The sequence below is a fragment of the Zonotrichia leucophrys genome, chromosome 4, assembly GCF_028769735.1.
Source record: "Zonotrichia leucophrys gambelii isolate GWCS_2022_RI chromosome 4, RI_Zleu_2.0, whole genome shotgun sequence".
Lineage (NCBI taxonomy): Eukaryota > Metazoa > Chordata > Aves > Passeriformes > Passerellidae > Zonotrichia > Zonotrichia leucophrys.
Window position 1 is genome coordinate 17762061 of NC_088173.1, and position 20084 is coordinate 17782144.

Here is a 20084-nt window from a genome sequence, read left to right on the forward strand (position 1 = left end):
CTTTCTTTCTTTCTCTCTCTTTTCTTTCTTTCTTTCTTCTTTCTTCTTCTTTCTCTTCTTTCTTCTTTCCTTCTTTCCTTCTTTCTTTCTTTCTCTTCTTTCTCTTCTTTCTCTCTTTCTCATTGCTTTTCTTTCTTTCTTTTTTCCACTTTTTGCTTCTCTTCTTCTTCTAAATTCCCCTCTTTATCTCTTGCTTTTTCTCTGTCTTGCTCTCTCCCTCTCTTCCCTCCCTTCTCTCCTCTCTCTCTTACTGCTCCCCTCTGTCACGCCCTATTTTCCCCCTTGTTTTTGCAAACTCCTTCTTTCAACCGGCCTGTGTTCGGGATATTGTTGCCGGTAAAAGAAATAAATAACCCAATAAATAAAGCAGGCTCCTGTTATGACAGGTTCCAAGCCAGACCAACATTTTATGGCTTAAAATAGCCCTTGAGGAAGAACAAGCAAATTTTAAAAAAGAGGCCAAGCGTTTAAGAGCAGGATGGCTGAGGTCGGTCGCGGAGGTGTGGGACTGGGCTCAGGGCGCTCCTTGCCCCAGCAAGCAGCCGTCCGTGCCCCGCACCCCGGCGAAGGCGGCGGTCACTTCTCCCGGGCAGGAGGGCTTGCAGGAGCAGCCCGCAGGGTTCGTCACCGGCAAACCCTCTGCAGCACCGGGAATGGGCAGCTAGGCAGGGCCAGCCGTGCCCTCCCGCAGCTTTTCTTGCTTTCGCCTCTCCCAGCGTGTTAAAACTACTGCGAAAATAGCGAGGGGTCACGTCAGCTCTGCGTGGAGGCTGAACGCTGCCGATCACCTTGGGCTCCTGCAGCCGCCCCTTCCCGGCTGCCCGGCTGGCCAGCGGCGGGAGCCTGGCACCGCCGTCCGCCTGCAGCCCTTGATACCCGGCCGGCACCTCTAACGCCGCCTCTGGGCACGTTCTTCTTCAGCGATGGAAAGGAAAAATACAGTGTTGGTAGGGAGTTTGTAGGGAGTCAGTCTGAAGATGGTTTGCTCCTCTGCGGATCCTGGGAGGGTTTCACGCCGGCCGCTGGCAGTGCCCAAAGAGGGAGCGGAGCGGATCTGCCTGCCCGGAGAGGGCCCGGGGCAGGGGGTGACACCGCCCTGGGAGAGTGCCTCCCGGCTGGAGAGAGCCCTTCGCTCCTCTAATCGCTCGCATGTGCCTGCCCTGAGCAGCCGCGGTCCGAGCAGCGGCAAATGCCGTCACAACTCGCGTGTCGTAAATTACAGAGACCTCACCCTGGCAGGGAGATGCCGGGGAGGCGTCCGGTTTGTCTGCAGCTCTGGAAGGCACGGGAGGAGCCGGCCTTGCTGCTTCCCTCAGTTCTCGTTTCCCTCTCTCCCCCTCAGCCGACTCCTTCACGGAGGGTGATACGGCATTGACTCACCAGCACGTTTAGGTGTACGGGAGACTCGTTGTCTCTCACCCCCACCCCTTTTTTTTTTTTTTTTTTTTGAGTTGTTAACTCCCGTTTATGATCGAAATGTTGCTCTCTGCGTTTTGTTTCGTTCTGGCTGCCATTGGTTGGCCTGGGTTTAATCAGGAGGAAAAAACGCTAGCCACAAATGTAGCTATTGTTTGGCTGGAGAGACAGGGCCGGGGGAGGAAAGCAGAGAGAACGGGAGCCCGTGGATGACAGTGACGGTGGGACCAGCCACCCGCCCCACGGAGCGCTGCTCCTGCGCTCAGCCCTCCCGAAAACAGAGCTTCCTCTCTCCCCAGCCTGCCCGCAGCAGCATGCAGGGGAGCCGGGGGCATGTTATCTCAGGAACATAATGCTAATAAATGTGCTCAGATGTTGGACATTCCCCTTGCCTGTTTTATAGGGTTTCGCTGGTGGTGCTTAATGGGCTGGGTCACCGGGACTGATGCTAGCAAGGTTATTAGGATTAAGTAACCTAATGAATCGTATGGCCATTAGCGGGCTTTGAAAGAAGGTAGTTTTCCCTGTAACCTGGTCTCCTGTCTCTTAACAGGGGCAATTATTTTTAACTGTCTCTCAATCACAGGTCGGAGGGGGGCTTTTTTTTTTTTTTTAAGTTTATTTGTTTAAAACCCCTCTCTGATGCTTAGAAATTGATTTCTCCACAGAAAGAGCCTGTCATTTTATCTCGGCGTTTCTCGGAACCGCTGAGTGAGCCAGACGCTGCGGCCGCTCCCGCCCTGCTCGGCGGAGCAGCCGCGGCCGGTGCCTTTCCCTTCCGCTGGCCAAGCGCATCACCGGGAGTGCTCGGGGAAGATTTGTACTTATTTTTTTTCCCAGAGAAGGGTTTTTCTCGCTGTGTCTTTTGCCTAAGCCAGGTAAGCGACGCGAGGCTCGGTTCCCCTCCAGGGGCTCGCCCCGGATCTCTCCCTCCCTGGGAGCCCTTGGAGGGTCCTTCCTGGCGGGGCTTTCACCGCCCCGCTCTGGGTACCACCGCCGGGACCCGCCCTGAGCGAGCAGGAGGGCAGGGCGGCAGCGCCGGAGCCTGCAGCTGCTGCCTTCTCTCCCCGGGGCAGCACGGTCAGGGAGAGCGCAGGTTAGCAGGAGCTAACTCTTGGCCATCCGCTGTCTTCTATGGCCAGGAGAAACCAACCATTATTATTATTATTATTATTATTATTATTATTATTATTATTATTATTATTTTTCCTCCATCATCATCAATATCGTTAGAATAATCATTTTCATTATTAGCATCATCTTTATTATACTTATTTTTTTAGACCCGAGGTTTAAGATTTTTTTCAAATTTCCTCCCGATCTCCCCCCCGCGAGAAGATAGAATTTGAAAGCGGACACAGGTTGCACGTTGTAATGCTCCTTCGGGAGGCCGGGCTGGTGGTGTGAATATCCGCTTTAATTAGAGCAAGTGCTAGCGGCTGCTTCAGTTTGAACAGGTCTGGAATATTTGTGCCGTGGTTATTTTCCAGACCCGTCACGCTTTAAAATAACCCGGACGTACTGGTGAAAAATTTAGAAGGGGGGTAAAAACCGGTATAAAGAAGTTGTTGGGAGAAGAGTCCCTTTGTGCGGGTGTCCCTGCGATCCCGGCGGTGCCTTGGCCGCTGAGCCGCTTGCGGCGCTGGGCTGGGATGAAAGAACGCCGGGGCTGGGGCCGCGGGGCTGGAGCAGAGCAAGGCCCAGCCTCCGCTCCCGCAGGGAAAGAAGACGGGAAGACCTTGCTTGGAGCTGCCACCGAGCGGCATCTCCCGCGCCCATGGCGCTGGCAGGGTGACAGGGGTGGGCAGGCTGGTGGCCAACGCGATGCCGTGTTTCCCACCTATAAAAGCTCACGGTGAAGCTGCGAGGGGCATGGCACCTGCCGGGCTGTCTGGCTCCCAGCCGTGGGAAGGGGCTGCTCCTCGGGGGCCCTGCCGCAGGAGCAGCGCAAGGTGTCCGCCAGTAGAGCAGAGGAAAGCTCCAGCTCGCCTGACTTGGAAAGAATCCACTTTCCCACAGCTTTCTCAATCCCCAATACTTTTCACACCCTGTTAGGAGTTAATACCGCCGAAACCGCTAAACGCTTCCATGCCTGAAGGTACGGCCCCGGCAGGGGCTGCTCCTGGCGGCCCCCGGCCCCGGGCAGGACGGGCCGCAGGGCGGGGAGCGCCGCCCGCCCGCCGAAAGGGCCCTTTCCCCGCTGGAAATTCCTCGGATGCTTCGTACTTAGGCTAACACATCCCGCTGAGTTTCTGTGAAAGGGCTTCGGCGGGCAGGGAGGGGAGGGATTCCCCGGATCCCTTTTGGGGAAGAGCGGGGCGATGCTGCCGGAGCCGCTGCAGCTCCCCGGGTAATATTTCAGATGCCAGTCTCGGCGTGGAGAGCTGGCTGGGGTCAACTATGCGGCCTGGACTCTGCAACCAGCACCTCCGGGCGGCAGGAAAGCCACACGGGGCTGCCGCGGGGGAAGGGAGGGAGGCTGTGTGTGTCAAAACCAGAATGGATCTTACCTGTAGCTGGCGGATTTTATTTAATTTAATTTTTTTTTTTTTTTAATGGGGGCTGGTTTTCGGGTTTGGTTTAGCCTCGCACCTTTCAACCGCCGCCCTTCACAGTGGGCAGGGGGTGCCCCCGAGGTAGCAGCCGCTCCCTCCAGCCCCGCTCCGGAGGTCGCTGACCTCGCCCAGCCCCTCCAATCACCCCCAAAGCCAAGGCAGGGACAGGGCCGCTTTTTCCCCGAGCTCACAGGGACCATGCGATAACCGAACGCGCGCCGCAGGAAAGAGCCGCTCAGGGGGAGCATTTCCAGTCCTATTTTCCTGCTGAAGTCATGGCTGGAAAATGCCAAGTCAGATTTCTTGCCACTCCTTTCCAAACGTGCAAACACCGTCCCCAGGAAAGCCACTCTGCCGGGGTCTCCCGAGCCCACAGCAAGAGCACTGGTCTCCGAGGAGCACAAAATTCACCCAGCAAACCTAACTCTGCAAGGTTCAGCGGTCAGGCCAGCTGTGCCAGCTTTCCAAGCAGTGGGACATGTAGGCTGCCCTTCGGAGCCTGAAGGGATTTGTCCTGCGTGTCTGTCTTCACAAAACAAAGGACTTGGCCCCGGCATAAAGTGAGAGCATCTCTGGGGTGCAGAGTTGCCGTGCTCCCCTCCAGCCCTCCAGGCACAGCGATGTGCCTCTTCTTGCATCCCTCAGCTCGTAATCAGCCTTTAATTTGCAATAGCGCTGGGAAGGTTGGGACACCAGGTCCGTGGGCATCAGGTGAGAGGGATGCACCTTTAGCTATTTCATCCCCAGCCCCTGGCGAGCACTCAGCCTTGTAAGCTTAGCAGCATCCCTCAGCTTCGCGTTTGCTCTCCGTTCAAAAATCGTTAAATTCTTGTGGCGGGAAAGGGAAATCCATGAGTAATGCGCACTTGGCGGGACACCCCTGCAGCCCTGATTGAGCTTTTCCCCTCACCGTCGGAAACTGCCCTGCGGGCTGGCTGCGGAGTGTTCCGCAAGGGGAGAAACTGCGGGTGCAGTGCCAGGACAGCTCCCGAGGCAAAGGCTGATTCCCAGCGGGGGACGCGATTTCCCCGGCCCTGTCCCTGCCCGGGATACGCACAACCCTCCAGGCAGGTCCTGGCCGGTTGCAGCCTCTCCCCGCGTTCCTGGGGCCGGAGGAGCCTCACCCGGGTTACATCTGAAGGGCTGTGCTCGCAAAGTGGCTGCTCTCCCGCCTCTCCTGGCTCTCCCCCATGGCCCACTGGTTCCTGCTCTCGGTGCCTCCCCGTGTCCACCCAGCCCGACCCAAACACTCCTCGTCGGCCATCTCGGCAGGGCGGATGTCCGTGTAGGATAGGGCCACCTCCTCCCTCACGGCCCTCAGGCCTCTAAGTCCTGTCGCATCGGAGGGACCTGCTCTGGGGGTTGCCACACAAGCCATGCAGACACCCTCGCCGCCCAGGTGTGACCACCAAGGGTCTCTCCTGGCGGCCAGCTGCTAGCCAGAGCCGGGGATAGGTGTGAACCGTGCCCACCCCTAGGATGAGGGCATTTAATCTCGATGCTACCATTTATTCCACTGGCACATGGAGCCCCCAGCCGAGAGCTAGGGGGACCTGCAGGGAAGGGATCCTCTTTGCAGACCAGGTTGAGAGCATGGGGAGCCGAGCTCGGCAGCGGCGGACACCGCACACTGTCACCGGGGCCAGCCGCTGTGACCCGCGGGGAGCTGTCCCGCTGGCTGCCTGTGCGGGGCAGGGGGCACCGGCGGGATGCAGAATTCCCTGTGCCCCCCACAGCTTTCCTGCTCCCCTTGCCGGGAGCCGGGAGGGCAGCGTGCTGCCGCGATCACTGCAGGGGCGCAGGCAGGGTGGGAAGGAGCAGAATTCGTGTTTGAAGCCGAATACCGCGGCCACCCGAGCAGCAGCGGGGGGATCACACGCATCCCGCTTCCCACCCCTGCCCCAGGGGCTTCCCTGGGCGGAGCGGCTCCTCCCCGCCTGTGCCTACACGCACACGCACCATTAATGAATGAAAAATTATTACAGTCGAATATATATTAGATTGTTCCAGTTACCTTTTTAAAGAATAGTGAGTTAATCCCGTAATTTTCCTTCATTTGTTTCATAAACTTGCAGATCTACAAGCAACACAAAGTGAGGACTTTTTAAATACATACTTTACATATTACAAATATAAAATTATACACAAATATGCGACATACATGTAACCACATATCAACATGCATGCATAAATGCAGGTGGGAGCTTTACTGAAATGTTCCGGTTTGCTGATAGGGCAGGATGGGACATGCGCTGCGGTGTGATGGGGTGTGATAAGAGTCCTTTGGATAGGGTGTGATAAGAGTGTCCTTTGGATGGGGTGGGATAAGAGTGTCCTTTGGACGGGGTGGGATAAGTGTGTCCTCTGGATGTGGATCTCGCGGGGGGATCTGCCCGGCTCCCCCTCCCAGGGCTGAGCTGTGGCTCGCCCCCCGCCCCTGATCCCGTGGGAAAGGACAGGATTTCCCTGGCGCTGTCCCTGCTCGGGCGAGGTGGGGCAGCGAGACACGAGTGCCTTGTTGGAGAGGCAGAACGGTGTCTCCTCCGGCGCTTCCCGGCAGAAAGCTATCTCATTTATCAGAGGGTGCAAGGGGTGCCTGGAGTTACGAGCAGACACCAAACACCCCCCTTCAGGCCTCAAGAAAAAATAAAAATTGTTTGAAGGAGAGAGCTCCCAGCTGACAGTAGGCAAACAGGATGAGATCTCTCCTCGGTGCACTGCGGAGAGGCGAGAGTGGTTTTCCTTCGTGTTCTTTTTGCAAAACTTACTCAATTGCCTTAAATTCGTTTCCAAAATCCGCTAGGCACAGTTCAGAGCTTTCAAAAACCTCGTTATAAAATAATAAGGAATTGCCGATTTTTTCCTTTTCTCATATAACTGTACGTTGTGGTGTACAAAAATTATGGATAAATCCGCCCCTCCTTTAATAATCTTGTACGAAGTCACCGTGCAACACATCAAAACAATAATTTCAGACCTGATTCTTAGTTAAAAGAAAGGACAAAAATAATGAGAGGAGAGGAGAGGAGAGGAGAGGAGAGGAGAGGAGAGGAGAGGAGAGAGGAGAGGAGAGGAGAGAGAGGAGAGAGAGGAGAGGAGAGGAGAGGAGAGGAAGGAGAGGAGAGGAGAGGAGAGGAGGAGAGAGAGGAGAGGAGAGGAGAGGAGAGGAGAGGAGAGGAGAGGAGAGGAGAGGAGAGGAGAGGAGAGGAGAGGAGAGGAGAGGAGAGGAGAGGAGAGGAGAGGAGAGGAGAGGAGAGGAGAGGATCTCTCAGCGCTTTGATTATTAGTATTTTGCCGTCGGTGTCTTGCACGGAGAGCCGAGCGTGGAAGCAGAGCAAGGCAGAGGGAGCTGCCGAGCCCTGCAGGCAGGGAAGCTCAGAGCTGTTGAGCAGCGCTTCCTCTCCGCAGGAAAGTGGGGATTGCGGAAAGGTGGGGAGTGCTTTCCAGGCCAGGTATGAGCAGCCAGGCCGGATTCCCGCAGGGCACGATCCCTCTGCGGGACAGCGCCCGGGGCACGCTCTGGCCTGCGCCTACTGGGAAGACCACAATTAGAGACGGTGCTTCATTCGGGGAGGAAAAAACCGCATTTGCAGAGAGAAACACAGCAGGGAGAAACTCCTAGTCATTAGTGAAAGGAAAAAAAAAAAGAAGAAGAAAAAAAGCTTCACTTCAGAAACAAACAAACAAAAAAAGAAAAAAAAAAGGAAGGAAAAATAGAAGAAAAAGAAAAACAAGAAGGGAAAAATAGAAAAATAGAAAAATGATGGAAGAAAGAAAAAAATTAAAAGTGAAATAAAAATAAAAGAGAAAAAAGGAAGAGGGAAAAATAGGTAAGAAAAAGGAAGGAAAAACCGTAAAAGGCTGCCTTGTGTGCTGGCAGCGGTGGGATCCTCACCTGGGCTGCGCGGTGCCGTCTGTCAGTGCGATGGTTGTGCGGGGCTGGCACTCCCGGGCGGAATGCGGGTCTGGCCTCACGCCTTCCCACGAGCCAGGCCCGACATCAAAGGCACGGCGCAGACAATGTGCAGCGCACATGGGAGCTCGCAGGACTTTCCTGTCAAAAAGTGTTTCCTGGCGTTTTTCTGCCCTATCAGACCTGGCTCCCCAGCACGGCACCACAAAGGAGCAGCAGGGACCTGTAGAGATGGGCTGTGAATACCAACAGCATACATACAGCTTCTCAAAGTGGTCCGGGGAGCTGCCAGTTTCCCTTTTTTCCTCCGTGAGGATACAATGACTTGCAGCAAATTAGTAGCCATTGTAATTCAAGGGTGGTTTTAATTATCTTTTCGGGCCTCTGCAGATTTAACTCATCTCCTGCTATTTTCTTGTACAAATTAGGTGTCAGCTCAAAGTCCACTTCCAAACTCATCCCTTGCAATCAGTATCTGACTTTCTTTGCATCTACATTCCTCCAGACAACATCTAGTTCAGCCAAACACAGCAAATACCTCTACCTCAAGTCCAAGAAGCTGATGGATGCTCCTTTGCCCCTGCTTAATGACTGCATGTGGCATGTCCTGTGATCTGCCAGGGTGTGGAATCATAGACATGGAGCCATCTCACATTGGTTGTAATGGGAAATGGAGAAGGATTTTATGGATCTGGACTTTTGGAGAGCAGATAGGAGATGGTAAATGGAATTAAGACCATTTGGCTCTGCATGAGGATTCAAAAAGATCTTATAAATATTTTAGGTAACAATTTAAATAAAGTTCTGATTTAGAAGGAAACTGGGGACTTGTAACACATTTTAATGACTATTTGTTTCTACTTATTTTCTAAAATTTTGCATTCATTCATACTGTGTTATATTGAGAAGTTACAAAAAAAAGAGCAGCCTGTTAGTGTGCATAAATCAACATACTGCAGTCTGAGCACTACAATAAATGCTGCATATGTGTAGCACGAGTACCTATGTGTGCTCATCTCTCATTGCCATAACAAATCTGGAGTAAAACTAAGTTTTTGCAGAGATTCCAAGACACAGCATTTAGAAAGAGTCACTGCAATCCTTCATACCGTCTACACCTAGGAAGCTCCTATTACTTAACTGGGACACGAGCCCAGCTCTCAAACAGAGCAACACTGGGGATTGGGTGGAAATCTGGTGTTTAAATTTAGACTATCTTTTTCATATCATCATGTCTTTACCAAGTAACTCCCTCAGCACCAGGGAAGCCACTAAGATGCCTGAAGTTCTGCTCCACACATGTGCTGAAGCCTTTTGGTTTTGACAGGGCTAAGTGTGTATCTCACACCTAATCCCATCAGGATTCACAGACAAGGTGTGCCTCCTCCCTGGAGGAGCGTGGCAGGGCAGCACAGTGTAATCCATGCTCTCACAAACAGGGTGGCACCAGCAGCCCCACTTCTCAGAGCAGGCTGTTAGTCATGCAGGTATTGAAGGAGCTGGCAGTGTCCATCTTCATCTCTCTGCTTTGGGGGATTCACAGACACATTTCCCATAACCGTGGTGTGTAGCTTACATAATATCAGGCATCTAAAGGACAGGGATGAGAAACAGTCTTCTTTCTCTTGGCACTGCACTAATCTCCATATCATGATTGATGATTCAGTCCCTCTTCCCTTCTCCTGTGGCAACACCAGAACAGCTTCTAGCCAGACATCAGCATACTGTTATAGAGAGTGAGAAGTAGAAGTTTGACCCTCCTAAGGAGCTGAATAAGGTCCCAGAGCCTCATATCTATATATAAAAAAAGTATTTTTCAGTTTCTGACTAGAAAGATTTATTTTCCACCACCCCAACGCAAGAAAAGACTAAAAGCCATTGAGCTGGGCAGACATTCCTGACAGACCTAGGCAATGCTGAGATGTTTGCAGGAAAGTGGTGGAAGATTTTGTTCTCAAGGGAAAAAAGAAGGGAGTTTTTTAAGCCTCTGATATGTCAGTCTGAATCAGTCAATGCTTTGGCAAATTTCCAAACTGGACTGCTTTCTTTGGGTTGCATAAAGTGGTGATGGACTTTTTGGTCCTGGGTAAGGACAGTGTGTAACTGTGCCCACGTGGCTGGAAATGTGTGTCCTCAAAAGCACCAGAGCAGGATGCCACCTAAGGAGGCATCATTGGCATGAGCTAACTGCAGCTGGAGTGCCCAGGGGGTGCACACACATCAGACACCTGTCCCTGGGGACAAATCCTGCAGGCTCTGTGCAGCCATCTCCTCTGCCACTCACAGATGCTGCTGTGTGCTCACCGTGGCTCCTCATCCTCCCTAGGTTCCTTCTTCAGAGCTCATGTTGCCCTTAACATTTGAGAAAAACATTCCTTGTAGTTTAATCTGGCCTCATGTACAGTCTTTGTGGAGCCAGGGCACACTCAGCACAGGTGAGTGCCTTTGAATGTGCATCTGCATTGCTCTGGATGAAGGAACCCAAAGCCATGCACCTAATATCTGCTGAGGCTGCTTGAATAGGCAGTAGAGCATAAGGTCCAAAAAGCACAAATTTTGAGACATTTGAACAAAATCTTTGAAGCAATCAAATTGAAACTAAATCTTCCTTCTGAAACAAATCCTTCCTTCTGTCACTAGAGCCTGTCAAAGACATTTATTCCAATAAATATTTTAAGAACTCAGGGTTGATGCTAAAACTGAAAACTTAGTGTCTTACACTGGCAATCGCAACTAGAATTCACATAGCTGATAATAAGGGGAGCTTTTGGGAAGTGCAGTTTCTGGTAAGGAAAGAAAATGGGGGAAGTATGGTTCATGCGCCCAAAGCCTTAATCACCCCCTACCCCACCCCCATAAAAATAACCACATAATTTATAATCATTCATAGCAGTTGGAATTGTCCTGACTGTTAAAAGACTTTTTTCATTAGACAACCCTTTATTCCTTGTGAAGCATATTATTGATCTTAATATGCAGAAAATGCCATAGCTAGCAACTCAGAATGTCAGTGCCATTTTTGCTAAACAATGAGAATTGATGAGGTTTGGCAAGACATTAAAATATTTAACACTATAACTTTGAGAAGTCTTTTATGTGTTTGTACTAATAGGAAAATCTTTTAACAGGAAAAATGTTTTTCTGTGCTCCACTAAAAACTCCAGCGAGGGCTGATTCTGTTTGCATTAAACCCAATGGGAGGCTTGTTACTGACTTCAAAGTCAGTTCCAAGAGGAATTCCAGTGTGGAAAATCATGACTAGAAAAAAAAATCATAGACTTTTAGTTACATGACTAGTGCCATTTAAATTAGCACTTAATTACGTGCCCTAACACTCCAGAGTGTCTGGGGACAGCACGTTTGGTGTCCCCAGAAAGACTGCACGTTACCAGCCCGAATGCAGTGGATATGGCAGCTCTTACAGCAGCATGTCACCTGAGGCACGGGAGCAGGGTCAGGTGCCCAGGGAAGTCACAGGCCTGTATCTCTTACTGCTAAGAGTCTACATTTGCAACACATTTTTCTGTTTTTAAAATTATTTTAACTGCCCAGATCTTTTTTCCTACAGAAACCTGCCTTGCACAGTTCTGGTTCCTTGGCTGATTTGCTGTCTTCACAGCTTTATGTGCAGAGCGCAGATTTTGGGTGAAGTAGTACAGGAGGCATCAGGGTCTTTGTATTTAAGATGAAAGAGTAAAATTACTTAGGCTAACTAGTCAGTCTAAATGAAAATTGTGATGAAAAGGAGATTATAAACATTGTATTTATCTTCATCTTTCAGTACTGATCTTGTGTGAGGGTATTCTGATCTTGAGCACAAAAGTTTTTCTTTCCTGCATTTCTTTTAAAAGCTTTATGGGCAGAGCTCAGGGTCTTGTTGAGGCATCTTGGACATTTAACAAAGGGCTGATACTCTTAATTTTAACCATGGAGCTCATCATCAGGTTTTCTTGAGGTGAGCAATTAAATTACGAGTATCAGATTATTTGCAAAGCAGAATTGCTTTTGTTCATTTGCAATCTTTCCTTTAACCCCAGAAGGCAACACCTCTTGTAAATGCTATTGGGAAAGGAACAAAATGCAAAATTGGTATCCTGTAATCGTATTTATTCCTATACACAACAAGCTAAAATGCTGGGATCTTTTAATAGCTTTTTCCATATTGGACTCATTGTTTGGATGTGGTTTTCCTGATGTATCCTAGTAACATGTTTAGTTAATTTATATTGTGTGTATGTGTAGACAGATATACACACATCCATATGTATGCACACACATAGTCCTCATTAAGGGAGTGTTGAACGTCCCACAGCAGAGCTGGGATTGCAGGGCATCAGGGCTGGGAGCTGCGAGTCTGCTCCCTGTGCAGAGGGTGCCGCAGACGCTGCTCCGAGCAGGCACACCAGCCCCTGGGACCTGCAGCCCTGCTCCTCTGCCGGGAGCCTTGCTGGGGCTTGTGCAGCCCAGGCAGGACTGAAACCCTTATTTCTCACTGGCAGCAGAGCTCCCTGCTTGCAGGCTCTCCCGGGAGGGCGAGTGCATCATCCCCCCGTGTCTCCCTTGCGCTGGAGCGCCTGCCAGCCCCTTGGCAGCTGGGGGATTGCTGCACTTACACTGGTGGTGTGAGGACTCAAGCCTTACATTGTCAGAGTATCTGAGCTGGTGCAGGACAAACTCCAAATGCAGAAACATTTGGCAGATGATGAAGAAAAGAGGGATTCCACATTTTGCACAATAAAACACAAATATAACCTATTTATCTGGTGTTAGAAGACCCATTCTTCAAGGATTCAACCTGCCTTTACTAAAACAAGAAAGTGCTGGTTCTAAGGCTTACAATATGCAATGCACTCTTGGAAAAGCCACACAGTCCTTATTATCTTTCTTTTTTTTTTGTTCCAGGCCCACAAGTGGATCAGACCAGTCCTGCACTGTTGCATTTAGTGTATAGCAAAACTGCCCTTGAGGAAGATTCTGCAGACTTAAGGACTGAGGTGTTAGGACTGGGAGCTAAGGAAAGGACATGAATGACTTCCTTCATAGCTGGTTTTAAAAAGCCAGCTGCTCTCTGCAGTCAAGCCAAAATTAAGGGGAGATGGTATGAGGTTTAGAAATGTGCAGGATAAATTTTCATGCCAAATAAGAAAAATGAGAAATTAACATATCGCAACTTGTCATAAAAATACGTCTCTTTCCACCTTTAAAAGAGGACTTTATAAATTCTACTGTCTTTGATTTGTTGTCTATTTTATACTGATTTTTTAATTCATATGTTCTTAAGAAAGCATAATGAAACACTTGATGTGTCTATTGTCTTGATTAGTGCTTCATTGTGTAAGAATTTGGTTATTGAAAATACACTAAATATTGTGCTGTAAATTGTGTTGTGACGACTTATGCAATACCTTTTAGTATTAATAGAAAAAATTCAGGATTGCAAAAATGGTATTTAATTTTTTATTTTATTTCATTTAATAAAAAACTCACTTGACTGCACATTTCTTTGCTTTATTTTCTCATTTATTGTGTATATATTTGATGAAAAATATCTGTGTCTGTTGCATATCATCTATCTAACACGACCAACTGCTGCTGTTCTTAATAAGTTATTGAGAAAAATAAACCAGTTTGCACTTTGATTTCTATCACTCCTGGTGAGTGATTCTTCTGGAATAAACATAGCTCTAACACATGTAAACAACACAGGAAATTAATAACAAAATTCTTTGGATTTCTTTCAGATGCCACATACTTTATGTAAATATATGTGGCTTTCAATTTCAATGATTTTCCAGAAAGTAATAAACTTTGTTCATTAAGCTTTCTCTTAAACTAAACATTTATTACTTCATAAGTGTTATTTCAACCAAATCAAGTGGATGTCCATGGTAAATTGATGCAACAGATCTGTTCAACCATAGGAGCAGGATGGCTTCTTTTGAGTGGGGAAAACTCCTAGTCCTTATTTAAACTTCAAGGGAATGAGATGCAGCATAATATGTTGATTTTTAATGTGAAAAAATGTTGATAATATCTTTTAAAAATTCATGTACCTTGACTTCATAATCTCTGTGGTAAATCTTGGGAAAAATCCCTTCAACTGGATGAAGTTATATATCTGCTCCATGAGTCTTGGGTTAGTAGTTTTGCACAGAACTGGGTTGGTGGGTTTTTGCCCTACCAGTTGTGATTAGTCATTATTTTCCTGGAGGGATGAGTCAGGTATTTTTTCTGCAAACATAGCTCTCTTAAGTGTAAAATTTTAAGATCACATAGATAAAAATATTTTATGTTTTCTGTGCCAGCAGGTAAAAACACATATTGAGAAATACTCTCGTGATTGTCATGATGTGTTTGAGTTCTAAAGAAGTTGTTGGCACTGATCTTTGTGGAGACTTTGCATGCTTAGATAACCCACTCCCAGGAGTCTGGGTGCGCAGTTCCTGATGTGGAAAAGCCCTACCACAATAAAAAGGTTTGGTGTGGGATGCAGGAGCACCTTCATTGCCCTTCCTTGCTTGAGGAATGAGGAGAAGACTCCTTGGGGACTCAGGCAGGGGGACAGTGGGAAGCAGCCTGTTCTCCACCCAAGCTTCTTGCTTTGGGGCTGGATTTGGAGAGGCCCCTGTGCCACTGCTGAGTGCCCTCTGCTCACAGGGGCTTACATGAGCTGGGCCAGCTCCTTTTCCAGCAGGAGCTGGAGGAGATGGCACAGCCACAGAGCATGGCACAGCCACAGCCCATGGCACAGCCACAGCGCATGGCACAGCCACAGAGCATGGCACCGCCACAGAGCATGGCACAGCCTCAGCACATGGCACAGCCACAGAGCATGGCACAGCCACAGTGCATGGCACAGCCGTAGAGCATGGCACAGCCGTAGAGCATGGCACAGCCACCTCTGCCCCAGGGCCACCAGCACGCACAGGGGCCGCGGCCCTGAGGCCCCCGGGAGAGGTTTCATTGCTCTGCCCGTGTCAGATATCAGAGCACAACCTTGTATTTAACATGAGTGCTAGGCTTCTGGACTTCATCTCCTAATGAGGCACAGGCTGGCCTTGGGGGACACCGAGGCATCAGATGTCCTGAGCGCTAGCTTGCAACCAGCAGCACTTCCTATGGGGAAGGCATGGGCCAGGAGTCTGCAGGAGGTGACACTAGCTCTGGCCACAGCAATCAAACATCAAAATGTCAGATACAACAAGTTTGGACTTCTTTTGGTTCTGTTTGGTTGAACTGGATTTTGTTCATATGTGATTGATGCATTGTCACTTCCTGCATCTCCATGATTGCTCCTTCAGCTGTGGAGCATGGCTTGCACCTTCCTCAAGTATAATGCAAAATCTCATGTAAGCTTTTCATACAGCAGCTTCATCTGAATTAAACATGGCAGGCCAGAGGGTATGCAGTATGCATCCTTGTTTCTCTTAGTAGACTGAAAAGAGAACTACAAAGAAAAAAAAGGGGGGGGGGAAGGAAAAAAAGAGAGAAAAAATTTTGAAAATCTCTGGAAATATAAAGGAAGAAGTCAAATTTCAAAACCTCACAGGAAGCCAAATTTTCCAGGCACAAGAGAAGTGACATTATCCAAACAAAACCCTAACCCAGCATGGAAATGTGATGAAGAGTAAGGCTGGTATTTTCAGTAAAGTTATAGACATATATGTAAATACAATCAAATTGGGAACACATTCTAGGGATTAAAGAGATCTGTGTAGCACTAGAAGAAAGGAGCAGCAGATGTAACTGCTAACAACAAAAGAAGTGATTTCTGGCTAAAGCTCAAGATTTTCTTGCACCCAAGCCCATTGTTGCAAAGGAATCTGGACACAGTAAATAATTTGTAGTGACTTGTAGATCCAGCTTCTTTTTATTTTTATTTGTGAACTAGCTACCATTTACCAACATGCTGACTTTTATAAATGAGCTTCTTCAGAACTGTTCAGCAAACATGTAATGCAGATGGATTCCTATCTAGGCAGTGTCACTGCTCCCTCAAATTGAGCTGCTGCAGTGGCTGTGAGGTGGGCAGTGACCAACAAGCACTGATGACTGAAGATGAACAAAAAAATCAGTGTCCTGAACAGCAGATTGCCAGCAGGAGAGAGGCATGATGCTGATGTTCAGGCTTTAGAGAGGTCCCAGGCATCATGTTTCATTAGCCTTTCTTGATGAAGGAGGGAGGGTACACTTTGTGGAGTAATGACCCACTTAGTGGGAAACAAGGCCCTTCAGGATAATCCAAATCTGATTTCAATTTCTTGGTGTCTATAGAGAGACATCTCTGGACATCTTAACAGTAGGTATTAAGCAAGCTATCAAAACTGGACTGTACAATTATGAGATTTTTCAGGGTCAAGATATGCACTAAATAAGTCACCTCAATTTCCACACATAGTTGAGAGCATCCTGAACACACAAGAGGAGTGCTCAGCCAAAATTAAACTGAAAATAAGGTCCACCTTGACAAGCCTCTTACTTCTACTGGTCACCTGAAAAATATCAATAGTATAACATTATCAATTTAGCACTCCTGTCTGTGTGTTGTGCAGACCTGAATCTTGATGAGATAGGGAAGCCCACAGAAATGTTTTATTCAGCATTCACATATACTTCCCAGGTTTTCATGGCAAAGAATGCAGCCTATAAGTAAATAAATATTAGGAAAGCAAATGCAGATGACAAGGCCTTACTGCCTGCAACAAGAGGATTCTTCTCTCATTCAGTGGTGCAGTGAAAGACAGAAAGGGCTACCATGTGGTTTCAGTAGGAGGCAAAGAATCAAGCATCTTTTGACCATTATTATCATTTTTAAGGGGCTGACAGCAGCAGATCTTCTAGATCTGGAAGGAAAGGAGCTATAGGGTGGTAACAAAGTGTAATTTCTCTGTTTCCCAAGATGTTCCAAGCTGATGCTGTAGCAGAGCAAAGCCATGTGCGGGGCCTGCCCTGTGCTGGGTGTCACTCTGGCAGCCTGGCCACTCGGTGCTGTCCCAGCCCTATGAGATCACCACCATGGGGACATGGGCCCACCAAGCCATGGCTCATCATCTTTACACTGAGGATGGCAGTAGATTAAACAATGAAAAAGTAAGGCAAATTTTTCTATTTGTTATTCAGACTGAATAATAAATTGACAAAGAACAGCCTTATTTTTGCAAGATCCTGTTCTGTCAAACAAAAAGGGAGCAGCTGAAGCAACTTATATATATATATATTTGCACTGCTTTTTTTTAAAGTCCTAAGGTCTGCATTCAAGCATTGCTGTTGATGACCCAGCATGCTAAACACTTTTTAATATCTTATTGCAAAATCTTTTCAGCTTGTTTCAAAAAAATGAAAATCTGGTTTAATATAAGAAGCCTGTAAAATTGCCAACTATAAAAGAACATCATACTCACGCTTTATTTTTTTAAATTATTTGAAATGTTTCTGAATTCCCAACATACTTATTGAGATCCATGGTTATGATCTAAGAGAAAAGATATGTTCATTTAATTAAAGTAGCCTTTTACATTTTTAAAAAGTTACTTTTGAAACATTCATATTGCCATTTATGAGCTTTGGGAGTAGCAGAGGCTCTGGGGAGTGCTAATGACATACAGATAGCCATGTGTTTCTCTCACCTCCACTGTTTCCCTGGGACTGATTCTTTGCTGCTTGTGCCATGTGCAAAGCAGTAATAATCTTTGTCTGTTTAATGAAGCTGTCCAATCTTTGATTGCAAAGCACTTGATGTTATGTTGCAGATGGGAAATGGCAGCACAAAAGGTGAGCTGATTCATCCCATGGGTCAAGCTGGAGCCTAGTGGCAAAAGCTGGCTTGAGCAGTATCCTGTTGAGTGACCTGTGCTGCGACCAAAAGCCTGCCATCTGAAATTGCTGACTCCTAAACAGCCCCTTGCTACTGCAAATGCAAAGGATGGAGAAACACGTTGGTTGGTTTCAGTGATTTATACTGCATCAGAAAGTAAGTCAGCCCCAGTGCGTAGTCAGCATAATTAAAGGAGAGCAGTGAGACACCAACTGGTGTTTAGTGAGAGTTCAGATTGGCAGTTTCAGCTCAGTTTCAAATAGACAACTGTCCAGAGCAGCACTCTGGTCACTCCTGGGGAGCTGTACAAATGCAGCCACAGCACCAGCCACCCACCCAGTCCCGTCAGCACCGAGTGCTCTTCCCTGGAATTCCATCTGATACCTACTACCTTGTCAGAGTACCTGGAAACATGAACACAAAATCCCAAACTGCACAACAAAATGGAGAAATTCATACAAGGGGATCTCTGGCTCTCACCAGACAAATGGTGGAACGGTTTGATTTTCTTCCCTGCCTCAAAAGTGAAACCATGCTGGCCTCCCTCAGAGTCACAGATGTACTCACGAGGTCTAGCTCCGTGCCTAATTGCCAGAATGCTGGAATGATGGAGCCTATTTTTAAATAACTTCCCTTCCATCTTTGAAATCAAAGAGGGAGTATGTGATGTAAGGAGCAGCCTAGGTTCAGATAAAGTTTTAAAACTTATAGGAAGGAAGTAAAGCACAAGTAAAGGAAGAGAAGGATGGCCTAGGAGCCAAGATAAGGCTCATAAATTCCCCTGGCTAAAGGGCAGAGAGGATGCCGGAGTGTCATTCTTGTTCATGCTCTGGGTCACTAAATTTTGCCCTGCCAGGCTGGGTTGAACTCAGACTGACTATGGCATAATTGGGATTGGTCCCTATTTTATTTTGTCTCAGCATCTGTGAAAAACTAGCCAAATCCTCATTATGTTGAAAGAAAATTTTCAGGAATGGGGGTGGAAATACAGTGAAAGTAAACAAAAAACTTTCACTGGAACTGTCTGGGATGAGAACCACATCAGGGTCAAAGCTGGAGGATCCAAGATTGTATCTGCAATGTCTTGTTCTCTAGAGGCTTGACCCATGCAGGCCTGTGACAGCTGGAGCAGACCCATCCTCCTTCGCAGTGCAGGGAGATCAGCACACCTGGGCATCAGCATGGATGCAGGAGCATGGGTGCAGGGATGCAGGCTCCCCCTGCAGCAGGACCAAGGTGCAGGCTGTGGGCAGTGTGTGCAGAGCCACAGGCACAGAGCCGCCTTTGCTCCTCACACCTGAGCTGCACCGCCACCCCCAGGAGGTGCCACTCCTCCAAAAAGGCTGGGTTTGTAGCAGATTAATCCTTTTGGCTGTGGGGCACCCCAAATTTCACATCTTCAAATTCCAGGCGTTCTCTTTGTGCTTCCATGGTCTGCTACAATACGGTGCTGGTGAGAAAAAGCAAAACCAAGGCAGAAGCCTTCCTCAACCCATTATTCCTCTCTGTGACTGCTAACATTGCAACAGCTTGCAGGGAAAAAGCAAGGAATGCATCAGATGGAGGCCAAACATCAAGGTTAGGTTGAAAAGTTAGACAGCCTTTGACTGTAAACTGGTTTGCTTTCTCTCTACAGACTCTCTCCTATTCTAAATGCAGCACCTGGTGCAAGCCTGGCGTGCAGATGGCCCTGCCACGGTGCACACAGTACTCAGCCCTCCCAATCTGGCAGGCAGCTGTTTCACTTTCTTTTTGCCAGGCAGCCAGCTCAGGATTGTTTTTACTTTTCTTTCCCCTTTTCTACTCCCTCTGTACTCAGCCTTACCCTCCGCGATGTAAATTGGAAGAGCAGATGTATAATCTGGGAAATTTTCCACATCCATCTTTTAAGTAGGAAGGTGGATAAGCTAACTCAGCTCTTTAAGGCCCCATTTCGGAAAAAGCACTTTAAGCACATGCTTAAGTCCTGTTGATTTAGGAAAGGCAAAAAAGGCTAGTGATTTCATAGGTCTTAAACACATGCTTATGTGTCCTTCCTGAAGAGCAATATGCACCTGAACAGTGGCCCAATTATGTCAGTGCAAAAGGCAAAAAAAAAGGTGTTCACTGTAAAATACACAAGCCAAGTAATGTCCTAGTTTAGCTCTTTACAATGGTAACAGTTTCATTGACTTTTTGAGGTCAAAGACATGTGTTGACTCCAGAGTCTTGTTAGTTTTGAGGAGCTCAAATTTATAAGAAAATATTTAAAACCTGTTCGCCCCCAAATCCTTCAAACCTCTCCTATGCCAATAAACTCTTGCTACCCTTATCCCTCAATAAAACTTTGTCAGAATTACTGGACCAGGCGCATTCAGATTTTAGGAAGGAGAAAATGAAAGTAGAT